Source organism: Protopterus annectens, chromosome 7.part0 (assembly GCF_019279795.1).
Source record: "Protopterus annectens isolate FY-2018-M chromosome 7.part0, PAN1.0, whole genome shotgun sequence".
NCBI classification, from domain to species: domain Eukaryota; kingdom Metazoa; phylum Chordata; order Ceratodontiformes; family Protopteridae; genus Protopterus; species Protopterus annectens.
The window spans coordinates 929,258,907-929,271,621 of NC_056739.1; positions in this window are offsets into that span (position 1 = coordinate 929,258,907).

The window sequence follows — 12,715 nt, forward strand, 5'->3', positions numbered from 1 at the left end:
TTTTTTTTTTTTTTTTTTCCTGTCCTTCTCTGCACGTTGGGAATGAATTTAAGACAGATAACTTCTTCAGCAGTGAAAGAAGCTTGTAAAGAAGGGACATCTCCTAAAAAAGGGATTTGAAAAGCAACATTAATACACTCCGTATGCTCCTCCTAGACGGTAAGAGGAGTTGAACAAGTACAAATTGCTGAACTCATCGCTTCATGAATATCTGGAGTTGTACTACATAATTGCTTATTTCTGAGCTCACACAGAAATGACTTCACTTATACTCAAATGCAGACACTCTCCTTGTTGAGTATTCAGAATAACTGACTCCTCTATGTCAGGTTAATGTCATGTACTTTTGCAGTGCCAGAAAAGTTTGTTGTTGCCAATAGTAAGGTTAACGGCACAATATCACTAAATTTAGATCAAACTTACAAGAACCTTTAAAAAATCACTCCATCCCTGTATGACTTCATGAATAGTCTTGGCTTGGTTTTCACTACTTGAGCACTATGATTCTCTAGTTACATTTTATGTAACTTAATTATGATTTCATCCATTTCTTCCTATCCTTTTCTCACTTCATATCAGTTGAGTTCAGGTCAGTTTAAGTGTAGACGTATACTGAAGTTATGAGCTCTTAAGCTACACCATGGCAGCTTATTATATAAATGAAATAAGGAGATTTCTAAAACCACATTACCGACACTAGTACAATATTGTGCTTAAAGGCCATGTTATCCAAACGATGAGATACTCCTGCTCTTGTGTTTTTGCATTATCACATGTATCATCATTTAAATTAACCATGTATCCCTGTTCTGTGATAAACTGCTAGACTAGAAAAGGTAGCTAATTAGTATTAAAATGCACAATGCCTTAGTATGCTGTCAGTGGGTTCTGCTTCAGGTTTGCTAAGTATTCTCGTAGGTGATTCATCATGCTCTCACACATGCACCTAACTAGTTTGGCAGTACCAAACACACTCTCCATGGGAGTACCCATTTCCCTGCTTTAAGATATAATTGCTTAAGAGACTGGTGATGTTGACAAAGAGAGGGATTTTCTGTTGGAATTATTCAGAGTAAATATTTGGAAACGGCTCTGAAAATCTAATGTGATGATAAATTTGCAGTGTACTTTAACTGCAAGAGTTTGTCAAACTTATTTAAAAAAGTATTTTGTGGTTATGGGTCAGTTTATCAAACTGTGCTCCATTACAGTATATTTATGGAGTTACATTTTCCAGAGTTAACTTTTTCTAAAAAAAACCGAGGAGTATAAAACAATATACTTAATGTTGCTTTAGGGATGGGGTGGGAGCTTTATTCCTCCAATACCACACCATTTTCTGTGCTCTCACAATACCATGCAGCTTATTCATGCTTCCTATGCATTCACTGCCATCTGCAAGTGACAGACACTGATGCATTGTGGGTACAGGAAACATCTGCTGACTGCGATATTCTAAGTTACAGTTGGGTCTGTGCTGCATACCTGTTTATTGCCAAGTAGGTAGCAAAATTACTGGATCCTGTTTGATTGAGAACATGATTCTCATAGACTGTAGTCTAGTTACAGTGGCTAGCTAAATGTATATTTTAAAAGAAAATGTACAGTTTTCTAAATGTGATCCAGTTTAGAAAAGAAATTGTGTATTCCATAAGGTGCTGACCTTCTTTATCACACATACCTTATTGTTTCACTTTACTTAAGTAAATCCAGAATTGCTGTTTGGGTGTCCTAAGCACTAATGTTCAGTAGGTCACTGAGTGTGACAAGTGTGACAGCTGACAGATAGCAAGACTTTCTTTACACATTGTCTTAGAATCACGTGCAACCTTCACACAGCCACTGGCTGTGAATCCCTGCCATCGCTTACAGCAACAGAATGCTGCATTCATTTTATTTAGGATTCAACAGTAGAATGAATTGCGTGATAACCTGATGTTTTGCAGTTCATTCAAGAGTGATAATCCATTTGCTTCGATACTCTTGCTTTTCCTCATTTGTGCATATTTAATTTGAAAAACAATGCAGACTAATTTGTGCTGACATGTACAAATGAACTACATGTATTCTTTGGTAAGTACTTCCTGTCCTGATATTGGGAATGTGGCAGAACTGTAAATGCAGTAAATACGTATATTGCGTTCCACATTCAGAAGTCTCCAAGCAGCACAAAGACTTTTGGTTCTGGGATACTGTTAACATTGTAAAGGATCTGCAACAGTTAAACTTGCATGGAAGGTGTTATTGAGACATTTTTAGGAGAATGTTCCCCAGATTGATCCACTGCAGTGTGGATCAGTGGTTAGATACGAGTGTGTGGCTGCAGGTCATTGCACAGACCACCACATGATCCTCGGGGGGGGGGGGGTAACAATTCAAAGAAAATGCACAAAATTCGAACATAATTTATAGAAAGGCACAAAGCCAGTCCATCTCTCCACCCAGAGACACATGTGCACATATACCTTACACAGGGCATAGTATCCCCTCTCTCCTTAAATCTATAACTGTCCTTAAAATTAACTCCAACCCCAAACTTGAACTTCAAACCTAAATCCATGCTGTAACCCGTAAGTCAGTGACTTGTGCAAGTAATACAGAAAAACATTCAATAAAACTCCTATTTTATCAAGTGAGACATGAACAAAATAATTTGAAATTCAAATTGGTGTCAGTGAAATGGCCTATGAAACAACTACCCTCAATCAGATGCCTTGGTATGTTGAATCTTTGGTTTGGAATTATCACATTAAACAAAAGAAATAAAATGAGAATCATATTAAACTGTTTAGAATTAAATGCATTATTGTATATGGCATATATACAGAGTTCTGATTTATCGAAAATTCCATTTCTGTAAAACCAACCTACAGTTTAACTTTCTTAAATGTGTACCAATTGCCACATGTAATTTGACAGATACATGCACTTAGTTGTATAACAAAATATTCTACAGTCTCAGTACATCATCAAGAAGCACACAGCTTTAGTGCTGGAAGACCAAAAGGCTGTGGGTTCTATTCCCACACCAGGTAGTTGGATTCATTTTCCAGTGCTGACATTGCAATACAGCATATGAGGGTTGCTGCACTCTGAGTGTGCCGTCCTTCTTATGAAACCTTAAACAGAGGCCCCATCTACCCAAGATGGTGTTAACTCAGACAAACGTAAAAGATCCCATAGTACTTACCAAAGAGAAAAAGGCAAGTTCCCCTTAATCTTTATGAGTATCCTCTAGGGTCTCCCCTGAAAAGAGGCCATTTGAATAGTGAGACCAACCTGGCCAACAAAAGTGTAAATAAATAAATTAATTGTACATTCTAGTGACCTGTGTCTGTCATGTAGGCCCACTGGAAAGAGAGATTGATTTAGTGCTAACTCTTACAAAATGTAAGGTTGCATTATTCCTTCCAGTACAGCTGAAAATAAAGCCATGACAAGCTGGAGGGGGTTGATATAACATGATACTACTAGTGTTAGAATACATTTTGGGTGCTGGGGTACAGAAGAAGGTGCTTTGGAGACTTTGACAACAAGATAAATGAAACCGCAGTTCTAATGACTGCAGTGTTGCACTGGTTTTGCCATCCTGACCATGCAAAAGTGCACTTCTTTTGCTAATAAAATACTGTGAAAACATGCCATTGCACATATAGGGCTTCATCATGCATATGACCTCATTCCATTTCCAGTGATGCAACTGTGGAAATCCATTGTTCATATGTTGCCTTATTAGTATTCTGCAAGCAATTGCATTAAGTAGATGATTTGATACCTGTTAACATTTTACAAATCCATTGTAGAGTTGGAAATGTTCCTCCCTTCAAATTTGGATGTGGAGCTCTTTTTTTTTTTTCCTCAGAAGGACTTCTTTACTCACAATGTTAGTCCAGTAAAATATATTAAAATATATAATAGTTTTCTCTACTTTGTATATAATTTTTATATTTAGTTCTTTTATTTTTATGTCTTTAGTGGAAGGTTTTGGTAAATGCAGCTTGGCAATCCTGTGGTAAATCTATATCTTAACAGAAATGCGTTCTGCAAGTCCTCCTCACAGCCTCAGAATTATTATATATATTACAGTGATTCAACTTGAGATTTAAAAAAAGTACTGTTCAGCAGTATTGTAAGAAACATAGTGAGAAAAAGAATTAATGCAATAGTTAATGCATAATATAAGATAGGATAATACCTGTGGGGGAGGTAATCTGCATTTTTGTGTTTGGTTCATTGCTGTTGTATTATTTACCCATCATAAACATTGTAGTCTGAAACCAAGTATAATGCCCATTCAGGTTGAAATATTGGAACAAAAATCAAAACCATCATTGATTGTAACACTTCACTATTATACAGCACAACTGCCTTGTTAAAATATTTTGAATTGTTATTGTTCATTTTAATGTTTATTTTATATTATGTTGTAAATCTGAAAAAAAAAAACAAGAGTTCATTGTTACCAAAGATATATATTAGTAAATTTCTGCAAAAAGATGAATTCAGTCTATGGAATGTGAATGATATATTGTTTTAATCTTATCATATATATCTTATAGAAATAGCAGCCATATTCTGACTTGTTTTACTTTGTATCACCATCTTCTACGTAATGAATATCTTATGACTGTCTTTCTCTTCTGTATTTACAGTCGAGAGAAGCATAGCATAGTATGTAAACAAACACATTTTCTTATATTTATTTAACATTGAGTCAGTTTAACTGTACAGCCCTAGATATGTTTTTACCCTTCATATGTTTCTTTTCAAACTCTTTTAAATGAATGGAGATGAATTTTTTGGATTTAGGATATTTTAGAAAGTAAAATTGCTGTCTGTAACCATTCCTATACAATGAACAGGGAGAGGGTGATCAGTGTAAACTTACAAAATGGCAGGCTTTTAAAAAAAGAATGGTCTTAGTATTTTTGTTACCTTTTTCATGAAGGGAAACCTTTTCTAAACAAACAAAAAAATGATTTCAAGAAAGACTGTCTTGAGTTTAAAAATGTCTCCTTAACAGGAGAGCTCAATTTGTAAACTGTCACGACTCTCCAACATTTGGGGCAGTGACGTCAGAGTTTCTTTTATTTGTGTTAGGATTATTAATTGTAAACATCCATTATTTTTTGAAGAATTCTCACAAACTATATTGTTTCACCTTCGTTTATCTTTTTTTCAATTGTAACAGTTGATGGAATCATTAAAACTGTAAATATTTTGTTGCTTTAATAAGCATCTTCTGGGAACTTTGTATCTACAGTATATAATCATAGAATTTTATATTTTCATATAAAGCTAATTTTTTTCTAGTTTCAATTCCGTATTTAGCTTTTTGTGGTGAATATGTGAAATACAGACTTTCTGTGCATTGATGTAGTTAGTACGGTCATCACATTCCAAAAAAAAAAAAATAAATAAATTCAGTTTTTTTTCTCCCTGATGGGCCAGTGTTTGCAAGAGTTGGATTTTTTTTTCTTTTAATTCCATTAACAGTCTGTGCAATAGAAGTAGTTCTATCCAGTCACTGAATATGCTGTCTCATTGATCCATTTAAAAATGTGGTCTTTTTGTAACTTGAACATTTTTTTTTCTGTTTAAGCATATAATAATTCTATTATAGTGTTATTTAAAATGTAAATTGTATTGCTATACCGAAAATAAAGTATGGAATTTGATGTACTTTTGGTTAGAGTATGACTGTAACAGTGATCCATCTAATATGATTGCAGGTGCTAGGACACTTACAGCTCCTGATCTGAAGATGTCTTTAGAATAACCAGTACAAAAACAACGCAAAGGGCCTTGTGTAACCATTTAGTGCACATGTGCCAAATATCTCAAAATCACGAGTTCTTTCATCATTTTGTTATAGTGAAATATCAAGAGCTTGTGGTACTGAAGCGACTGAGGCCATACCTAGTTGCTGGAAGTCCTAGCTTTATCAAAGTTGTTGAAATTAATGGATGTGAACTGAAGATATATCATGTTGCAGTCACTGCAGAGGCAATACCATGATCATGCTAAAATTAAAATGTTAATTTATAGGCTATTTATCTTGGATGCTGAAAGTAAACTGTAGTGTGTTGAATGTACCTTCTCTGAGAGAATCATGGCCACTGGCCTGTCTCACCCAGGGATATTTGCCAGCCAGCAGTATACACCTAAACAAAGACAAACTTGTTTGATATCTGGAAGGAACAAATCAACTCCTATTTAAAGGTTCCTTGCATATCGATGGAGTCATTCCCATAAAAACAAGAGTGGCCACTCCCTTCATTTCTTTCCATGCTTTCAGATCGAGCTCATTTGGAGAGAGAGCTTGTTAAATGATAACGTTATCTTTTCTATTGCCCTTGAAGTAAAAGTTCCTGAAAATCATTTTTGACCCTTTGTTCCATATGTATAAGTCATAGTTTTTCTGCTGGTACTATGACAATGTTGTTGTGTCTTTCGGCTTTTCCCGGTTAGGGGTCGCCACAGCGGAACTCCGGTCCACTAATGATTGGCAGTAGAGTTTTACGTGCTGGCTTGCCGGGCCTAACGCACGACCTTCAATGAAGGAACGCCCATTCACGCATGTCGCCACACAGAAAACGCTCTGAGAATCGAACAGGCAACGTCTTAAGATGACAAAATCCATTACTCATTTCACATATCTTATTCCAGGCCAAATTCATTTATAAGTTGCTATGATAACAGTCAGTGAATTCGTAATGCTTTACATCAGTAAAAATCTGTCTATGATTTGGTCAAAGTTTTCAGGAAAAGTAAACACTTCTCTACATCATGATTCCTCTACATGAAAAGTAGCAGTAGTATCCTAGTCCTGAGGACATCTGTAACTGCCAGCAAAAGACCATATAAAATCTACTGAAAGAGAGAAAAAAAGTCAACACTTTTTATCATTCCTTCATGAAAAAATGAGGACATGTATCCTAACTCTGAAGAGTTGTTAATGCCAGGAGTTACAAGAAGTGACAGTGGATCAAGGTAAGTCCATACCCCCTAACCCTTTCTGAAATAAAGTTCTGAAAGGTTCTTTAAGTAAGCATTCACTGCAAAGCTTCTGCTAGCATTCTTATCAAGTATGCCTGTGGTTCCTTTACTTTCTGAGAGAATTTATTTGTCTTTTTTTTTTTTTGCCATTAAGCATTCTCTGTATGCTTAGACCTAGGACTGCCACTCAAAATCAAGTCTGTGAGCTGGTAACAGCAATCTGATTGGATTATCGAGGTGCCAGTTGGTCATTTAAGGAGGGCTTTGTCACAACTTCCTTCCTTGGCAGATGGTAGGCATAGGGTTCTTAGTTTCCACTTTAGCATAGTCCTGAATAAAATAGCTATATCAGGAGTGTGTAAACACAGAGGCATTAGGTTGTCTGTATAGACTAATAAAGAACCAGCTGCATCTGAGGGGTTAAGATATATATGCCACTATGGGGCTAGAATTCTTACATGCTAAGCTGTGAGGGAGACTTATCAGAAGAATGAATGGGTATGGGAAGGTGATTACCTGAAAAAAATGAAGGAACCATGTCTTTATTATTTGTGTTGTATTATTTATTTATTTTATATATTAGATATAGTCCTCTCTGACCCTGTGATTTGCACATACTTCACATGCAAGATCATTTTTAATCTTTTATTTAAGACTGAAGAATTTGGGATCCACATTAAAGTATTAGACAAGTGTAAGATCTGTATGACTGAGGATTTGGACCTGTGTGAGAGTCTTTTCAGTATCTTGATATAGTTTCTAGTCCCCATGCTTAAATGTGCTTTTACAGAAGAGCACCGAGTCATCTGCCAGCCATTCATGATAGGAGAGATGAAATAAGTATATAATTAGCATGACACCCATCTACTGCATCTTCATTGGGTACAACTGCCCTTGTTTAACCACTGATGCCTTGTTGCCATAGTGAATATCTCTTAACCATGATTATATTTTTTATTTATTTAGATTAACTAAATTGTGAGTGAGCTGGACAACTGAGACATAACCACATTAGGAAAACCCTTAAACATATAACAACAAAGTATGTACAAAATGCTATGCTGTCACACTTCTGGGGACACCATTGAGAGGACCTGCATTACCAGCTACTATTAGCCCTGATTACTTTGGATAATTGTACCCTCACGCTTGCATTCAACTTCCTTATGAAGATGTTCCTTTAGCTCCCACTAAACTGTAGGAAGGGTAGTTCCATTCAATAAGAGGGAATATGAGTTCCAAATGAGAGCAACAGAAATGGAAAGCCTTCAGTAAGCAAATGAGGCAACAGTGTGGAATAACTAAAGAGGTATCTGCTCCCCTTTTACGATAGTCTGATAGATTGTGATGTAGGGGTTTACAGGAATGCAAGTAGTTTGTACGTTAACGTGTCCATGCTAAAAAAGGATGCTGGGCATATGGCTTGAGCTGCAACAAGGGGTGGGGCAAAGGGGGCAGCTGTTTGAGTGCAAGCTGTTATGGGATCACAGTCAGCAATATAGACGTGCTGGCAAGCAGTCCATGCAAGCACTGCATGCAGTCACTTAAGCAGCCATGATTCCGTTGCTTAAACTACAGAACATACATTATCTGGCTTATTACAAGGGTGCAGAATCAGCAACACATAAGGATTACCCATCTGTCCTTGACTTGCAAGTGTTTTTTTTTTTTTTGTTCGTGATTTTTTTTCCTCCACATGGTTGAGGAGGGAGGCATCATATGAGGACTAGATGAACTGTATGCTGTTTTTGAGAAGGGTAATGCTTGAGGGCCAAACACTCACTATACAGGCATTAGCCCTGACCTTTGCCACCTTTGATTGTGGCGTGTTTGCTGAGGAGTATGTAGCTGCTTGTATATGATCTGCCCACAGGCATATCCAGTTTCATGGACTGCTCCAACACACAAACACGGAGGCTTTCCTTCTCATAACTGCTGAGGTTTTGAGATAGATGAGCATTAAAGACATCATGCACACCACACAGTTCTCCTGTGCCTCAAGATACAATACAGATAAAAAAGGATGATGTACCAGACCTAATCATAGCAGTGCCTACGGCTTTCTAAGCCCTTGAAGATACTTTTGAGCTGGCCTTCCTGTAGTCTGACTCTTAGCCACCCCCCCCCATCACACACACTTAATCGGATAAGTTCTTTGTGGTCAAGAAATCCTATTAGTAATTGTACAGGAACCCTGTAACAGATTTTGCAGTATTTTTATGAATGCTGTTAGGATCCAGTATGATCCCTAATGATAATGAGACCATTGTTCTAAATATGAAAATATACTTGAACACAACACAGGCAGTCACTGGTGCAAATAGTCTTCTTTAATTCTGGTACTTCGGCCTTCGCCTTCTCAAGGAATACATTTATGATGAACAACACCACCCCTTTTATAACACCAAATTTACATAATTAATTACTTAATTAACTGAACAACCTGTTTGTGAATAGACTGAATAAAAGTGAACATACACCCATATGCTTTGATTTTTACTATTGTGTTATTTTTTAAAGAATTTTTATCTATTTTTTAACCTTTTAATTTGAGAGAAGTTATTCAATGACCACAATTAGATCAGCTAGGGCAAGAGTTGAGAAAGAATTGGGTTTAAGAAATGCAGACAGGAACAGGCACTTATGTCTATCTGCTTCCCAAAGTGGACAGTCAAGAAATCTTGAGTTAGAAGGAATTAAGGAAAGAATATTTTTTGTTACTAAATATTCACATTTTTCTCAGATTTTAAGGGAAACAGTATCCAAATTGTGGCCAATAGTTTCTGGTGATGAAAGAGTGGGGACTCTTTTTCCAAATACTGTTACTTTTTCATATGGTAGATACCCCAATTTAAAAGAAATTTTAAACACAAGGTATATTTCAAGAGATAACATCAAGAAAGGGAACCTTCAGATGTGGTAGGTGTAAAGTTTGCAGTAAAGTAAAAAGTTTAGATGGAACAAAAATCAATAATGTCAACTACAAAGCTTTGGAATATTTTGATTGTAATTTGGTGGGGGTAGTGTACATCATAGGCTGTGGTTGTAGTAAACAAAAATGGTATGTAGGTCAAACTAGCAGAAAAGTCAAACTCAGAATCCTTGAGCATCTGGGGGACATCAAACACAAAAGATGGGAGAGTCCTGTGGCCAAACAATTTCATAGATTATCATAAGGGGATTCCAGAAGGATTCATTTATTGTGTGTTAGGGAAGCCCAAAAATGTAGGTGATGATGCAGGGTTTCACAACAAATTATTAGAAATGGAGTCTAGATTCATTTTGAATTACAAAACTCTCTTTCCAAATGGGATGAACATGGAAGTATGAATTACATGACACAGATATTTAAGATTTTTATAAATGAAATATAGCAGCTTCATCTGAGTAGTATATACAAGTTTTTTCAAATATTAATATGCTTATATTTTTGTATTTATTAAAAAAACAAAGTTCTCATAATTATAATTATGTATTTTTGAGATTTTTAATATATTGAAATTCATGATATACATGTAATGAAATCTATGACATGAGCAAAAAGTGACAAATTAAAAGGTTAAAAAATAGATAAAAAATTCTTTAAAAAATAACACAATAGTAAAAATCAAAGCATATGGGTGTATGTTCACTTTTATTCAGTATATTCACAAACTGGTTGTTCAGTTAATTAAGTAATTAATTATGTAAATTTGGTGTTATAAAAGGGGTGGTGTTGTTCATCATAAATGTATTCCTTGAGAAGGCGAAGGCCAAGGTACCAGAATTAAAGAAGACTACTTGCACCAGTGACTGCCTGTGTTGTGTTCAAGTATATTTTCTCATTGTTCTAAATATGTTTGGGTGGAAAAAGGCATAAACTTCTGCACCTTTGGCCTTCATAGCAATAAATTGTCAGATTAAGGTAATCGGATATGATGGGAATTATCCTCAAGAAAATATCCTTAAGCAAATGGAAGACATGTCATCAGAAATTCAAAATGAGTCATGAAAGGTAGGATTTCCATACCAAACCAATTTGCTTTTTATGTGGGGATGCATGCTCTGCAATGTGTTTGAAACTATTGAAAACTGTTCTATGCATGTATTAACAAGCACAATTATAAGGGGACACTTCTGGGCTAAAAGTACTGGCTTTGCCAGATGATATCAATGGGCAACATCATCAAGTATTTATTCTTTGACCTCTTTACAGGAAATACGTTAAAATATTTGGAATGGAAGGGAGAGAGCATAGAATCTGCTAAGCATTTGTTACACCTTTTCATCTCCAGGTACAGTAGATAATGACTTTTCCATGCAAATCAATTCAGAGCAGGACAGGTTATGTCAAGGAGGACTTTTGAAAAGATGACAGCTGGGAAAGTGGCCAGCAATAAAGGAAGGGGAAGAGAGGAAAGTCTCCTCCCACTAAGGATAAAATAAAGAAGTACTGAGTGTCCTTTAGTTTTAATTTCAGCCCCTCCCTGTTTTCTTGCCTTTTCCCATCCCTTCCATTCCCATATCATTAGTTGTGAGGCTTTTTCCACTTGAAAGCAGCTTGGCTCTCAGTAACAAAAGACAAATGGGTAAGGAAGAGAGTATTGTCAAATTACAGAATAGGGTGAGTTCTAAGGGTTTTTCTTCCTTTCTTGGAATGTTTCTCTTCCCTCTAGAGCAGCACAGTCTTGAGTCTGCTGTTTCTTTTTGAGGACATAGAGAGGGTCTCCTTGCAGGGTTAAGGAAAAGAATTGTTGTTCCATCTTGTTTTCTTTTTTAACATTTTTATTGAATCATCACATTTAAAATATAGCAAATGCAAATACATTAATTGAAAATAAATCAAACCATAGTGACATGTTCCATTGTTACTTTCATGCATTATACTTGTTTTCTTTAAAAAAAAAAATTCCCTCCAATATTACATAGCTTGCACAATTCCTGCCTTCTTTTAAGCCTCACTGCTCGTTCTGAACATTATTATGTATTCATTGTACCCATAAATCACATTTGTTTCTATATAATTTGCCCTTTCCATTTTTAATGACCCCACTTCCAGATGTTCATCGTGTTACACTGCTGCAGTCATTACACTTGGGGTTATCCTGCCGTCAGGCGGTTCTCCAGTCGGCCTGAGTTCCAAAGTCTTGGTCCGGCGTCAGTTGCTGTCGCCTCCTCCCTGATGTCAGTGCGACAGGGGCATATAAGATGCAGCCAACGCCATTTTCTTCAGTCTTTGTTGCTCCGCGGTGCCCGAAGCAGAAGCAGTTTGCAAGTGCCGGTCGGCCGACTCCTGAGATTTTCATTCTGAATTCAGAACCGAAGTCTTCTAAAAAAGCTAAGTACCCCATTGGGGAAACTTTTTCTTGCCTCAGACCGATGTCAGTAAAAGTTAATAACTGTATTTCTTGTGGAAAGCAAATACCTCATAAGGATTTCCACTCCTATTGTATTCCATGCCTAGGCCCTGACCACGACGTCACCGGTTGTCGGTTTTGTGCTAGGTTTAACAAGTGCACTATTAAACGTTGGTTTGATTTTGCCCAACATTATTTTGGAAGAAAATTGCAATTACACCATGCCGTCGGAACTGCCGACCGCAATGCATAAAACACGCAAGGGCAGGCATCCGAGGCCCAAAACTGATGACGAGGCCTCTTCTAGGCCAGTTGCCGGTTCTCCGGTTTTCGGGGAGGCACCTACGCAGCCCCTGATGACCACTTCCACAGAACCACAG